This window comes from Phoca vitulina, unplaced genomic scaffold (genome assembly GCF_004348235.1).
Source record: "Phoca vitulina isolate PV1807 unplaced genomic scaffold, GSC_HSeal_1.0 scaffold20, whole genome shotgun sequence".
NCBI classification, from domain to species: domain Eukaryota; kingdom Metazoa; phylum Chordata; class Mammalia; order Carnivora; family Phocidae; genus Phoca; species Phoca vitulina.
In genome coordinates, this window is record NW_022589723.1 from 1,592,622 (window position 1) to 1,609,543 (window position 16,922).

Sequence of the window (16,922 nt, forward strand, 5' to 3'; positions counted from 1 at the left end):
TTTCTTAGATCATTTACTTTCTTCTCATTTCTGTGTCATTGCTGGTTTGGACCTAATTAAAGAGCCTATATCCTCAATAGCTTGCTGTCAACTTGTCAGAAATAAACGATTCTTTTGTTTTCACAGATTAACCAACATTTTATATGAATTAATTCCTTATTCTCTGCTGGTGAGGTTTGACTCTATAATCAATTCAAAGTACAAACACTAAAAAACTGCTTCCTATCTCTCCCATCTAACTGTAGGTTGCTAACAGAAAGAGGGACTGAACCACATTTAAATTCCATGGAAGTAATCTGATCACATCTTCCATCGGGTAGGAAGTGACATGTTTCTGCGTTTATATCTGAGGTCATTGCAAATGATTTATATGTAGAGACTTCTATGTTTTGTGGCTTCTTTTTTTTTTTAAGATTTACTTTATTTATTTGAGAGAGAGGGCATGAGTGGGGCCAGGGGGAGGGAAGGCAGAGGGAGAAGCAGACTCCCCACTGAGCAGGGAGCCAGACATGGGGCTCTATCCCAGGACCGATCCCAGGACCCTGGGATCATGACCTGAGCCAAAGGCAGATGCTTAACCGACTGAGCCACCCAGGCGCCCCTGTTTAGTGGCTTCTGAAAAGCTTTGAACACCTTCACATTTTGGTAATCCCACTAGAGTAACAATGACTTGCCAATAAATGATTTTTTTAAAAGATTTATTTCCCAACCACACTTACTGCCAAGGTGTAGGTACATGGCTTAGATTCCATCCATCTGATATCTTTGTCTGTAGGAGTTTTATTTGGAAATGAGTTATATAAATAATAAGGCTGGAATAGTCATTCATTTTGCTGGCACCAGCAGCAACAAAATTTACTTAATATGATTATTTTACAACCAAACATTTTAAAAAAATTAATGGTCTCACAGCCACCTGAAGACAAGAGAAGAAAACAAGCCACCAGCTCTAAAAATCTCTCCAATCTCTGTAGTGGGTGGAACTCCATCCGTCCTTTCAAACTGTTACTGATTCTAAAAGATGAAATCATCACAAAACACTTTTTTGTGAAGTATTATCCTCTCAACAGACAGAATTCCCATTAGAATCACCTACTGAAGATTCCCAGAATTTACCAGCACTTATTGGACGCTACCTAATACTAACAGAAACTATGTTAGGAAGTCCCTAGAGGTTGATACATCTTAGCAATCTGTTCCTTCTTAAAGAACTATGAATTCAGAACTCCTGGCCATCTAGATATTTTCCCATCTGAACACACTGCCTGTAACTGCTTCTGAACTGGTAAGCAAACGAGATGTTGCAAACATAATAAAGTCAATGCATTTGCCTGTTAGGCTCACACAAAATAGCAAATGTTAACTGAGTTTGTTACAATCAGTAGTGAAAGGCACAATCTCAGGTTTGGAAAAATGTGTCATAGGTTCTAGAAAATGGGCCAGAAAGAAAATTTCACCCAGAGTTATGAAAATTAAATGAGATGATTTACATGAAGTTCCTAAAAATCTAATCTGGCAAATAGCAGAACCTCAATAAATGACTGCATTTATCCTCATTGAGGAAAGATTTTTCTACCAGGCACTGTGCTAGGTACTAAAATGACAATAAATAAATTTTAAAAATTCATAATCTTGGAAGACAGACATATCAAAAATAACTGCATCACTAGTTAAAAAGGCAAATAGTTACCATGGGCGCATAGAGAAGAGAAGCATTAATTCTGACTCGGCTTGTTAGGAAAAGATCCACTGAGAATCTATTATTTGATATAGGTATTAAGGACAAATAGATAAAGTCAAGAGGATTCATTTATGTAGATGCATTCATTTCTTCTGGATACAGAGTTAAATTTCCTGACATCATCCTTTCTAGCAGCCTTTTGCAAAGAGAGTGAGGCTGCATCTAAACTATTAAAACATATAGCCAACTCTCAAAAACCCATGCTAATTTAAGAAAATCCAAGCATTTTCCACCCAAACAGGTAGCTGTATGTGGGGTTTTCTTTCGGTGTGGTTGCTTCAGCTTCACCAGTTCCAATAAAAAAATTGCCAGAGCTATATTGCTGACCTTGTGAGGCTGGGAAGAATAAAGAAGAGCTTAGAAAATATAAGAATATGCTAGACAAGAAATACAGACTGCCCTGAACTACTCTTAGAACCTGCATAAACACCAGAAATGAGATCACTTGGGATCAGCTTTATTCCAGTGACCTCACTCATAATTACCTCTACTTCTCTAAGCCTGGGCTCCCTTTTTTTGTGTGATCTGCTCAACACCCCTGTCCAATTCCTCTCCCCAATGGGACGAACAAAAATTCATTACCCGCTTTCTCTTCGTTATATATTGGGCTAGAAAACAAAAGAAATGGGGCTCTGGAAAGACTGGCTAGGTCAAAGTAAGGAAAAGAAATTAGACTTTACCATTTATCTGAGGAGGAAGAGAATGGGAGTCAATAAAAGAGCACCATAATATTTATGGCTGGGTGGGCTTGGCAGTTACTGGGAGTGGAGAAGTTCTAGTGAGGAAAGAGACTGAGGAATCCTGAAAGCTGACAAGTGTTAGTTCTTTCTTATGAAACTATGAATTCAGAAATAAAATATTAGTTCCCACATTTAAAAACAATACACTACAGAACACATACAAGAGTGTGTATGGAGATCCTCAGGTATGGTTCCAGATGACCAAAATAAGCAAATATTACAATAAAGCGAGTCACACGAATTTTTTTTTTTTTTTTTTTTGGTTTCCCAGTGCATATAAAAGCTATGTTTACACTACAGACTATTCAGTGTGTAAATGAATTATGTCTAAAGAAAACAATGTATACACCTTAGTTAAAAAAACACCATCGCTAAAAAATGCTAACCATTATCTGAGCTTTCAGCAAGTTTTAATATTTGTGCTGGTGGAGGGTCTTGCCTCCATGTTGATGGCTGCTGACTGATCAGGGCGGTGGTTGCTGAGCTGGGGTGGCTGGGGCAATTTCTTAAAATAATACAATAATGAAGTCTGCTACATCAACTGACTTTTCCTTTCATGACCAAATTCTCCATAGCATGCAATGCTGTTTGACAGCATTTTACCCACAGTAACACTTCTCTCAAAATTGGGAGTCAATCCTCCCCAACTCTGCTGTTTTATCAACTAAGTTTATGTAATATTCTAAATCCTTTGTTGTCATTTCCATAATCTTCACAGTATCTCTCTACTAGGAGTAGATCCTCCTCTCAAGAAACCACTTTCTTTGCTCATCTAAAAGAATCAATTCCTCATCTGTTAAAGTTTTATCAGGAGATTGCAGCAATTCAGTCACTTTTTTAGGCTTCACTTATAATTCTAGTTCTTTTGCTATTTGTACAATATCTACAGTTACTTCCCCCACTGAAATCTTGAACCCCTCAGTCATCCATGAGGTTTGGAATCAACTTCTTCCAAATACATGTTCATGTTGCTCTTCTGACCTCTTCCCATGAATCACAGATGTTCTTAATGGGATAAAGAATGGTGAATGCTTTCCAAAAGGTTTTCAATTGACTTTGCCCAGATCCAACAGAAGAATCAATATCTATGGTAGCTACAGCCTTAAGAAATAAATATTAAGACTTGATACAGAAGGGGGGGTGGATGGGGTAACCGGGTGATGGGTATTAAGGAGGGCACATGTGGTGATGAGCACTGGGTGTTATATGCAACTAATAAATTGCTGAACAGTACATCAAAAACTAATGACATACTATATGCTGGCTAATTGGACATGATAAAAAAAAACTTTAAAATTGAAATTACTCCTTATCCGTGGGCTGCAGAATGCATGTTGCATTACCAGGCATGAAAACAACATTAATCTCATTAGACATTCCACCAGAGATCTTGGGTGACCAGGTGCAAATTCAATGAACAGTAATATATTGAAAGGAATCTGTTCTTCTGAGAAGTTGATCTCCACATGGAATTAAAATATTCACTAAACAATGTTGTAAGCAGATGTGCTGTCATAGGGCTTTGCTGTTATATTTACAGAGCAAAAGCAGAGTAGATTTAGCATAATTCCTAAGGGCCCTAGGATTTTCAGAATGGTAACTGAGCCTTGGCTTCAAATTAAAGTCACCAACTACATTAGCCCCTGACAGGAAAGTCTGCCTGTCCTTTGAAGCTTTGAAGCCAGGCACTGACTTTTCCTTTCTAATTATGAAAGTCCTAGATGGCATCTTCTTTCCATACAAGGCTGTTTCATCTACATTAAGAATCTATTGTTTAGTGTAACCACCTTCACATTAATTATCTTAGCTAGATCTTCTAGTTAAACGTGCTACAGCTTCTACAACAGCACTTGCTGCTTCACCTTACACTTTTATGTTATAGAGATACCTTCTTTCCTTAAATCTCATGAGCCAGCCTCTGCTGGCTTCAAATTTTTCTGCTGCAGCTTCCTCATCTCTCTCAGCCTTCCTAGAATTGAAGAGACTTAGGGTCTTGCTCTGGATTAGGCTTTGGCTTAAGGGACTGTTGAGGCTGGTTTGATCTCTCCAAACCACTAAAACTCTCCATAACGGCAAGAAGGCAGTTTCACTTTCTTACTATTCATGTGTTCTTGGGAGTAGCACCTTTAATTTCTTTCAAAAGCTTTTCCTTTTCATTCACAACATGGCTGTTTGGCACAAGAGGCTTAGCTTTTGGCCTATCTCAGTTTTCAACATGCCTTCCTCACTAAGCTTAATCATTTTTAGTTTTTAATTAAAGGTGCGAGATGTGTGACTCTTTATTCACTTGAATACTTAGAGGCCATTGTAGGGTTATTAACTGGCCTAATATCAATGTTGTTTTGTCTCAGGGAACAGAGAACCCTATGAAGAGGGACAGAGATGAGGAAACAGTCAGTTGGTGGCAGTCAGAACACGAAGATTTATCAATTAAGTTTGCCATCTTATATGGGTATGGTTTATAGAACCCCAAAACAATTAAAATTAGAAGTAACAAAGATCAATCTCAGATCACCATAATAAATATAATGAAAAATTTTATTGCAAAAATTACCAAAATATGAGGCACCTGAATGTCTCAGTCGGTTAAGCATCTGCTTTCAGCTCAGGTCATGATCCCAGAGTCCTGGGATCAAGCCCTGCATTGGTCTCTTTGCTCAGTGGGGAGTCTGCTTCTCCCTCTCCTCTGCCTGCCACTCTGCCTACTTGTGCTCTGTCAAATAAATAAATAAAAACTTGAAAAAAGACAGAAGTCACAGTCTTTAAAAAAATTGCCAAAATACAACAGAGACATAAAGTAAGCAAATGCTATTGGAAAAATGGTGGCAGTACACTTCCTCAATGCAGTGTTGCCACAAACCTTCAATTTGTAAAATGCACAGTATCTCCAAAGTGCAATAAACAAGGTATGCCTGTATAAATGAGTTTAGAGACTTATATTTAGGGATCTAACTAGAGAAATGTGATCAAGATCTAAGGTTATAGAATTATGACTGAAAGTGAAAAAGATAAAGCAGTGGTTCTCAAGCAGAGACAATTCTGTCCCCCATGGGGCATATGGCCATCTCTGGAGACATTTTTGGTAGCCACGATGAAGACGAGCTACAGGTAACTAGCAAGTAGAGACTAGGGATGGTTTTAAGTATCCTACAATGCAAAGGACAGCCCCTGCAACCAAGAATTATTCAGCCCCAAATGTTAATGGTGCTGAGAAATCCTGGTGTGTAGGAATATAATAGAGTGAGGCATAAAAATATGGGTACGCTGAGTTGTTTTAGGTAGAATCTAAATTAAAATACTAGTTAGGATTTCACAATCACATTAATATCAGAGAGCAGTAATTTGTGTGTTTTAAAGAAGTGGATTGTAAAAGGCATTTTTAAATGATTTTGAATTGCCACAGATACTTTTGTGTTGAAGTGCACATGCTAGTTGGCTGGACCAAGCCTCTTCAGAAGGGAAGTCACTGCGCACAGCCACAGTTGAAGTGGATCCTCTAGGACTGCCAGTCAAGGGAAGGGAGTGTAGACAGGTTATATGGGACATATACAAAGAACATGTCAACCAAAATATCTGTTAATTGTTACATTGCCTGATATTTTATAAAATATATAAATTCTATATGTATATATTTCTATATACACTTGATGTCTACAGAATAAGATTATAATACTATACAAAGTGCACTGTAATCTGCTTTTTCCATTTAAATAATGTGAATATTTCCCATGCTCTTGGTTTTCTCAAGCATAATTTTATTGTTAGTGAAATATTACATCCTAAATTCCTGTAACTCATTTAAGAAAGGAAGCCCCAATTGTAAGACATTTAGTTTGCTTCAATTATTTTACATATACAGTAATATTACTATGAAGATTTTAGAGCATACACATAATCATTCCCTTACAATAAACTCTAAGAAGTGGAAGATCTGTCTCAAAGGTTCTACACATCATAAAGTTTTGAAACATTAACAATGGAGAAATGTTTTGGACAATAAGGTACTTTTAGAGGAGGACAAACAGAGAGATAACTAAGTGGCATAAGCATTTAGGAGTAAAACAGTACAGCAGGTAATAAAGAAAATGTCACAGTGAAGGAAAATACTACCTTAGAAAGGAGGTAAAAGGCCTATCACAGAGAAACTTTTATTTATTTATTTTTATTATGTTCAGTTAGCTACTGTATAGTACATTAGTTTTTGATGTAGTGTCCAATGATTCATTACTTACATATAACACCCAGTGCACATCACAACACGTGCCCTCCTTAATACCCATCACCCTGTTCCCCCTCCTCCCACCCTCTCCCATCTGAGACCCTCAGTTCATTTCCTGGGGTCCATAGTCTCTCATGGTTCATCTCCCTCTTTGATTTCTCCCCCTTCAGATTTCCCTCCCTTCCCTATGGTCCTCCGTGTTATTGCTTATGTTCCACAAATAAGTGAAACCATATGATAATTGTCTTTCTCTGACTGACTGATTTCACTTAGCATAATACCCTCCAGTTCCATCCATATTGATGCAAATGGTGGGTATTCATCCTTTCTGATGGCTGAATAATATTCCACTGTATATATGTACCACATCTTCTTTATCCATTCATCTGTTGAAGGGCATCTCGGCTCCTTCCACAGTTTGGCTATTGTGGACATTGCTGCTATGACCTTCTTTTCACTACATCTGTATTTTTGGGGTAAATACCTAGTAGTGCAATTACTGGGTCATAGGGTAGCTCTATTTTTAACATCTGGAAGAACCTCCATACCGTTTTCCAGAGTGGCTGTACCAACTTGCATTCCCACCAACAGTGTAAGAGCATTCCCCTTTCTCCACATCCTCGCCAACATATGTTGTTCCTGTTTTGTTAATTTTTGCCATTCTAACTGGTGTAAGGTGGTATCTCATTTGTATTTCCCTGATGGCTAATGATGTTGAGCATTTTTTCATGTATCTGTTAGCCATTTATATGTCTTCTTTGGAGAAGTGTCTCAAATCAGGTCTCAGCCAATACCAAAAGATTAAGATTATTCCCTGCACGCTATCAGACCACAAGTGAAACTGGAACTCAATCACCAGAAAAAATTTGGAAGGAATTCAAATACTTGGAAGTTAAAGACCATCCTGCTAAAGAATGATTGGATCAACCAGGAAATTAAAGATGAACTTAAACAATTCATGGAAACTAATGAGAACGAAAACACTTCAGTCCAAAACCTATGGGATACTGCAAAGGCGGTCCTAAGAGGGAAATACATGGCCATCCAAGCCTCCCTCAGAAAATCAGAAAATCCCAAATGCACAAGCTAACCTTATACCTAAAGGAGCTGGAGAAATAACAGCAAATAAAACCTAAACCAAGCAGGAGAAGAGAAATAATAAAGATTAGAGCAGAGATAAATGAAATAGAAACCAGAAAAACAGAACAGATCAACAAAACTAGGAGCTGGTTCTTTGAAAGAATTAATAAGATCGATAAACCACTGGCCAAACTTATCCAAAAGAAAAGAGAAAGGACCCAAATTAATAAAATCACGAATGAAAGGGGAGAGATCACAACTAACACCAAGGAAATAGAAACAGTTATTAGAAATTATTACCAGCAACTATATGCCAACAAATTAAGCAACCTGGAAGAAATGGATGCCTTCCTGGAAACTTGCAAACTACCAAGACTGAAACAGGAAGAAATAGACAATCTGAATAGACCAATAACCATAATGAAATTGAAGCAGTAATCAAAAATCTCCCCAAAAAACAAAAAGTCCAGGGCCAGATGGCTTCCCAGGGGAATTCTACCAAACATTTAAAGAAGAAATAATACTTATTCTACTGAAGCTATTTCAAAAAATAGAAACAGAATGAAAACTTCCAAACTCCTTCTATGAGGTCAGCATTACCCTGATCCCAAAACCAGGCAAAGACCCCATTAAAAAGGAGAATTACACACCAATATCCCTGATGAACATGGATGCCAAAATACTCAACAAGATACTAGCTAAGAGGATCCAACAGTACATTAAAAGGATCACCCACCACGACCAAGTGGGATTTATTCCTGGGATGCAAGGGTGGTTCAACATTGGCAAATCAATCAACCTGATAGAGCACATTAACAAAAGAAAAGACAAGAACCATATGATCCTCTCAATTGATGCCGAAAAAGCATTTGACAAAATACAACATCCGTTCCTGATTAAAACTCTTCAGAGTATAGGGATAGAGGGAACATTCCTCAATATCATAAAAACCATCTATGAAAAGCCCACAGCAAATATCATTCTCAATGGGGAAAAACTGAGAGCTTTTCCCTTAAGGTCAGGAACATGACATGGATGCCCACTCTCACTTTTGTTCAACATAATACTAGAAGTCTTAGCCTCAGCAATCAGACAACAAAAAGAAATAAAAGGCATCCAAATTGGCAAAGAAGAAGTCAAACTCTCTCTCTTCACAGATGACATGATACCTTATGTGGAAAACCCAAAAGACTCCACCCCCAAATTACTAGAACTCATACAGCAATTCAGCAATGTGGCAGGATACAAAATCAATGCACAGGAATCAACTGCTTTTCTATACACTAACAATGTAACTGTAGAAAGAGAAATTAAGGAATCGATTCCATTCACAATAGCAAAAAAAACCCGTAAGATACCTAGGAATAAACCTAACCAATGAGTTTGTAAAGGATCTATACTCTAGAAATTACAAAACACTTATGAAAGAAATTGAGGAAGACACAAAAAGATGGAAAAACATTCCATGCTCATGGATTGGAAGAATAAACATTGTTAAAATGTCTATCCTGCCCAGAGCAATTTACACTCTCAATGCCATCCCTATCAAAATACAAACAGCATTTTTCAAAGTGCAGGAACAAACAATCCTAAAATTTGTATGGAATCAGAAAAGACCCCGAATCGCCAAGGAAATGTTGAAAAAGAAAAACAAAGCTGGGGGCATCACATTGCCTGACTTCAAGCTATATTACAAAGCTGTGATCATCAAGAGAGCATGGTACTGGCACAAAAACAGACACATAGACCAACGGAACAGACTAGAGAGCCCAGATATGGACCCTCAACTCTATGGTCAACTAATCTTTGACAAATCAAGAAAAAATATCCAATGGAAAAAAGACAGTCTCTTCAATAAGTGGTGCTGAGAAAATTGGACAGCTACATATAGAAGAATGAAACTGGACCATTCCCTTACACCATACACAAAGATAAATACAAAATGGATGAAAGACCTCAATGTGAGACAGGAATCCATCAAAATCCTAGAGGAGAACATAGGCAGTAACTTCTTTGACATCAGCCACAGTAACTTCTTTCAAGACACGTCTCCAAAGGCAAGGGAAACAAAAGCAAAAATGAACTTTTGGGACTGTATCAAGACAAAAAGCTTCTGCACAGCAAAGGAAACAGTCAACAAAACTAAGAGGCAGCCCACAGAATGGGAGAATATATTTGCAAATGACATTACAGATAAAGGGCTAGTATCCAAGATCTACAAAGAACTTCTCAAACGCAACACTCAAAAAACAAATAACCCACTCAAAAAATGGGCAGAAGACATGAACAGACACTTCTCCAAAGAAGACATAAAAATGGCTAACAGACACATGAAAAAAATGCTCACTACCACAGAGAAAATTTAAATAACAATTTGTATCTAATATTTATATCTGAGTTGATCAAAACATAAAATCAAATTAATAAGTAATAAAACTCTAGAATGGGGATTCAGTAATAGATCCTCAAAGGATAATAAGAAATGTATTAATGGGGCACCTGGGTGGCTCAGTCGATTAAGCATCCAACTTTTGATTTCAGCTTAGGTCATGATCTCAGGGTTGTGAGACTGAGCCTTGTGTTGGGCTCCACACTCAGCTTAAGATTCTCTCTCTCCCTCTCCCTTTACCCCTCCTCCCACCTCTTCCTCCCCCCCCCAAAAAAAGAAATGTACTAATACTAAGCCCACTAAGTTTTGGGCCTGAAAAGGAACTCAGAGACTGAGCTCAACCACTTGGTTTTATGGATCAGAAAACATACTCAAAGAGAAACATATGCCAGCTTTGGAGGTAAAACTGGTTCTCAGTCCTAGTCTTCCAACTTTATTTCAGTGTTCTTGCCAAACACCATACTGATTCTTTTCACATGTTAATTCATAAAAACACAGAAATCACAACTTTCAAATTGATCTTTATCTCTGGTGTGATTAACTGTCCTACTTCTTACTTGGGTTGTGGTTTTAGCAATATCACACACAAGCACCCATACACACATGCACACCCACATACAGCAGCAGTAGCAGCAGCAGCATCCAGATTGAAACCAGTCGGGTCTACCAACTTAGTTTCAAGTAATTAGTGTGACATTCCCAGCCTACGGGCTCCAACATGCGGACTCTGCTCCACCCATCACCAGACCAGTGTTGCTTTGTATGGATGTGAAGGGAGGTCTAGTGAAAATTATATGGTTAATGTATGAATTATAAAACCTGGTTCGTTAAAAGCATACCATTTTGTAAAGACAGATAGGATCTGGCACAGAAGCTAAATGTGGGAAGCGAGACACTTAGAGGTCACAAGTAATCTCACTTGAACTTAAAGCATCTTTCTTGCTTCACTATAATATGGGGCTCTTCTTAGAATGTAAGGGGGCTACTCAGAGACTCAGAACATTCAAGCCTGCTGCTTAACCACAGCTGCCTTTGCAATTTATGGACCTTGTAATCCTCTCTAGGAATGTGGGTTTCAGCCACAGCAGATCATGGGTAGTGACAGTCATGTTAGGAAAAACAGTCTTTGCCAAGAAAGGCTTTCCAAGAGTATGAAGATATCAGAAGCCCACTCATGGGTTGGTGGGAAAGAGAGCGGTCTGCGTCACTCTAAACCTGACTTACTTATGCACAGCAGGTTTGTACCTGCTGGATCACAGGCCCTTCAAAACTCTGGGGCTGATTTAGAATGAAAATATAATTTCTTAAAATAGTTGAGGGCAAACAGTAACTCCCAGATTGACTCAAAATTTGAATTTTAAAGGGGTTGTGCTGGGCCCCTGTGTCCTCCAAGGAATTCAGACTAAGGGATCTTATCTCCTACAAAACCACAGAACTCTGAAAGATGGTCGTACCTCCTTAACCTGTGAAGATGAAGCATGTGCCTCAGAGCTCATGGACTGCTTAGGGGAACCAAGAGATATGAATAGGTTGTGGCTTATAAGCTAGGCTTAGAGATAGACAGTTTAGACATGTATCTTCCTTCTTAGAGTAACAGACATTAACACTAAATTTCAAAGTCAAATGAGATTGTTAAAAGACCCAAATGAATGAAAATCCTTGGCAACCCCCATGGCCTTAGTGCCCTCTTCTTTCTCTCTACAGGTCATCCCAGAACAAGCCACACAATGGAGTCCACGGAATAATTAAATCAGTCTGAAGTGTTAGAATTCATTTTGCAGGGCTGACCATCTGCCAGGATATATAGTTTCTTCTCTCTGCACTCTTCCTAGTTGTCTATGTGGTCACAGTCAGGTAACCTTTTCATTGTGGTCACAGTGTTTTACATCCGAAACTTGAACACCCCGTACTTTCTTCCTGGGAACCTCTCCTTTATAGATACGACCCTCACTTCCTTTGCTGCTGCTAAGATGATTGTGAACTTGGTTTAAAAAAAAAAAAGCATAAGACCATTTCCTTTGCTGGATCTTTCTCCTTCACTTACTGGATGGAGTTGAAATGGAACTTTTGGTCTCCACGGCATATGACAGATATGCCGCTATTTGTAAGCCCCTACATTGCACAACCATCATGAACAGGAAGGTGTGTGTTTTGCTGGTAGTGACCTCATGATTCTTAGGTCTTCACTTAGGGCTTTTGTTGTGAATTTGCCTTTCTGTGGTCCCAAAGTGGTGGACCGCATTTCCTGTGATCTCCCTCTGGTTACTAAGTTTGCCTGCATAGATACGTGTATCGTACAGATTGTCACTGTTGCCAGCAGTGGGATGATCTCTCTGAGCTGGTTCATGATTTTGCTTACCTCCTACAGTCTGATCCTCGTGACCATTAAGAGTCACTCTTCTACTCATTCCACTTTGATTGCACCGCAGTGGTGATTCTCTTTCTTGGCCCATGCATCTTCACTTGTATCTGGCCCTTCAGCAAACCCTCTGTGGATAAGTCCCTTGCTGTATTTTACACCAGTGTCACCCCATCTTGAACCTAATTATCTACACTCTGTGAAACAAAGAAATGAAGATAGCCATGAAGAAATTCTGGTGTGATTTTGTGAGTTCAAGAGAGAATACTTAGATTAAAATGTAATTTAGAAACAGGTTTTTAAAAGTTTTTAAAGAAAACTTTAGATCTTTCAAAAACTGTTACTGATCTGATACAGAGTATACAAGACTTATAAAAGTCAGACCTTCAAGGATATTTTGAATCTAGTACCAACAAAAAAATAAATGAATGGCTTTAGGTATTTTATTTTATTTATTTTATTTTATTTTTTTTATTGTTATGTTAATCCCCATACATTACATCATTAGTTTTAGATATAGTGTTCCATGATTCATTGTTTGTGCATAACACCCAGTGCTCCATGCAGAACGTGCCCTCCTCAATACCCATCACCAGGCTAACCCATCCTCCCACCCCCCTCCCCTCTAGAACCCTCAGTTTGTTTTTCAGAGTCCATCGTCTCTCATGGTTCTTCTCCCCCTCCGATTTCCCCCCCTTCATTCTTCCCCTTCTGCTACATTCTTCTTCTTTTTTTTCTTTCTTAACATATATTGCATTATTTGTTTCAGAGGTACAGATCTGAGATTCAACAGTCTTGCACAATTCACAGCGCTTACCAGAGCACATACCCTCCCCAGTGTCCATCACCCAGTCACCCCATCCCTCCCACCCCACCCCCCACTCCAGCAACCCTCAGTTTGTTTCCCGAGATTAAGAATTCCTCATATCAGTGAGGTCATATGATACATGTCTTTCTCTGTTTGACTTATTTCGCTCAGCATAATACCCTCCAGTTCCATCCACGTCATTGCAAATGGCAAGATCTCGTTCCTTTTGATGGCTGCATAATATTCCATTGTATATATATACCACATCTTCTTTACCCATTCATCTGTTGATGGACATCTTGGCTCTTTCCACAGTTTGGCTATTGTGGACATTGCTGCTATAAACATCAGGGTGCACGTACCCTTTTGGGTCCCTACTTTTGTATCTTTGGGGTAAATACCCAGTAGTGCAATTGCTGGATCATATGGTAGCTCTATTTTCAACTTTTTGAGGAACCTCCACACTGTTTTCGAATGGCTTTAGGTATTTTAAATGATTCCAACTAATTATAAAAAAAAGGTCCATTAAAAACTCACTTGTATTTAAGATATATCAAATATATGCTTTATTTAGGTATTAGAATGGCATTGGTTGAAAGGGAAAATAAAGCAAATATCCAGAAAATCTATCACATTTTTCTGCATAGTCAGAATGATTTGACACTTATTGTGGGCCCAAGGTTGGTTCTCTGTCTCCTCAATAATTTTAATGTCTGAGTCAGCACTTACATGTGGTGCTTCTTAAGAAAACAGTAACTCTGAGTTTCAGTATCTACAGATATACTGTCAAAATACACTCATTTTTCTTGTGCCTCCAAAATGAGTTTTCATAGATACTTTTAAGGCTCCTAATATCATTAAAATTTCTTTCCATCTTCTCATTCCAAAATTTCTCAGTTTCAGAATCTATGTCCCTGACTCCAAAAAGAAAAAAAAAAAGTTACTAAATTTAGGAATACACACTCATGGTTTCCTTAAGAGTAAACTGAATTTACAATATAATATTTAATAATAAATTACATTTTGCATGTTATCATTCTCCAGGAAACTAATGTAATGACATTTGGATATCATCACATCACTAATTCCCATTGATAAAACACAGTTCAATGGAGTTTCTCTAGCTGTGAATTTGAACAGATTCATTCACAACTTGTCATTAGTCCTCTCTGTAAGACATGCATTGACACATAAAATAAAAAAAAACAGCAGCTTTAAGAAGTTGTGTTTTATCTTTTTTTTTTTTTTTTTAAAGAGAGAGAGGGGGCAGTAGAAGGGCAGAGGGGGAGAGAGAATCCTGAAGCAGACTCCCTGCTAAGTGTAAAGCCCAAGGAAGGGCTTGATCTCATGACCCTGAGATCATGATCAGAGCTCAAACCAAGGCTGCTTAACTGACTGAGCCACCCACGTGCCCCAAGAAGTTTTATCTTTTTAACAAGTCTAACTGTAGACACAAGTGGAGTCTTGACAACAAAAGAAAATCAATAGGTATTTTTTAGATTATTTTCTCCACTTTTACATATCATATAACCACAATCATAAAACCAGAATTTAATGATTATGAAAAACCTTGAAGTCGCAGGGAAGAAATTTAAGGTAGTGGCAGCAAATGTGGTTACAGAGACAAAAGGAAATAGGAAAATAACGCCGTGTATTCACTCAATGAAAACAAATAATGTGAATAACACAACAATAACCAAATGTTTTATTTAACTTTAATGATGTCAAATTGAGAACAAGACAACTTTTATAATAGGTAAGTCTATTACACTATGATCAAACTATCTCAAAACGTATTTCTAATAAATTCCAAATTCCTCAGAAATTACTTCCTTATGTTCCATTGCAGAGTGGAGCCATGATGCCCTGTGCAGTGTAGAAGTCATTGGTGTCACCTGCCTACCACCAGCTCCTTCACCTGCATGTCTGTGCCCTTGCCTGGCCTGCCTGTGCTGCTCCCACAGCAGCTTCAGCACCTCGGCCAAGAACAATGGTAAAGGAGCTGTGCTAGAGGCTTTCGTAGGAATAGGACAGCCCCTTTCACTTCTCCTCAAGGACATCCCCTTGGTGAGCCTCCTGATCCTCTACCATATTGCTCATGCTCCCAATGGCCACAGATCGAAGCCGCATTGAGACCAAAGCAACTGTGAAAGGCTACTTTGAACCTAAGCAGCTGCCAGACTGCCTGAAAGATTGTGAGGTGGTGCTTATTCCAGTAGAAGTCCTGAGAAAACCAGGCGTGACACAGGATGATATCTGTTCAAGACCAATGCCACAGTTGTGGCTACCCTGGCTACTGCCTGTGCCCAGCATTGCCCTGAGGCCACGATCTGCACCACTTCAAATTTTATTAACTCCACCATCCCAATCACAACAGAAGTTTTCAAAAAACATGGAACATACAACCCAATCAAATCTTTGGGGTGACAACCCTGGGCATTGTCAGAGCCAACAATTACTATAGAACTGAAGGGTTTGGATCCAGTTCAAGTCAATGTTCCTGTCACTGGCAGCCATGCTGAGAAACCATCATCCCTTGACCACTCTAAAGGTGGACCTTCCCCAGGACCAGCTGACAGCTGTTATTGGGAGGATCCAGGAGGCCAGCATGGAGGTAGTGAAGGCCACAGCTGCAACAGGCTCTACCACCCTATCTGTGGCATATGCTGGAGCCCAATTTGTCTTCTCCCTTGTGGATGCAATGAATGGAAAGGAAGGAGTTGTCGAATGTTTATTAAGTCCCAAGAAATGGAGTGTCCCTATTTCTCCACACCACTACTGCTGGGGAAAACGGGCACTGAGAAGAATCTAGGCATCAGCACCATTTCCCCTTTCCCAGAGAAGATGATAACTGAAGTCATCCCTGAGCTGAAGGCGTCCATCAAAAAGGGAGAAGAGTTCGTGAAGAACAGAAACGAGAAAGCAGTTAGCGAGTAGTTGTTTCCCTAACTTATTAAGGCATCATGTCACTGTAAAGCCATATCAGACCCTTTGTGTTTCAGTTGTATTAATGATGAGTATTAATGTATTAATGTTGCTGTCCCTTCCAAATCACAGGTCTGTCTGTTGGTGCATCAATAAAAGTAGGCTTTATCTTCTTAAAATAAATAAATAAAACACACACACACACACACACACACACACACAGAAAAAATAAAGAAATATTCCCATTCTACAGGCAAATTGTTGGTGAACATGAAACATAACCGAAACAGAAGCCGCACAACAAACAAGTACACACATTTATTCTACTATAGATGCACACACCTCAATGCCTCCACTACTACCCTCCCAGTCAAAAGATAAATACATTTAAAAATAGCTAGGGAGCTATGAGAGATTTCCTGGGTCAGCCACAATAACTATTAGAGAAAATGAAAGAACCCAAAGCATTTAGAGAACTCCCTTATTTCCCACAAAAGTCAAAATTCTATTTGACACATCCATGCCAAATACTCATCACTGCCAGAGTAGGAAGCACAAGGACAGCTTTACACATAGATCACACACAAATGTAGACATATTTGCTGATGTGTTCAATGGGGCCCGAAAGAGTCCCTTGCCCAAAATCTTCACTCAGTATAGC

At 38.8% G+C, this 16,922-nt stretch overlaps 2 pseudogenes; both read left to right on the plus strand.

Moving 5' to 3' along the window:
* The first annotated feature begins 5,529 nt into the window (after positions 1–5,529).
* LOC116640465 lies at positions 5,530–12,731 on the plus strand (annotated as a pseudogene).
* Positions 12,732–13,810: 1,079 nt separating this feature from the next.
* On the plus strand, positions 13,811–16,273 carry LOC116640466 (annotated as a pseudogene).
* Positions 16,274–16,922: the final 649 nt, after the last annotated feature.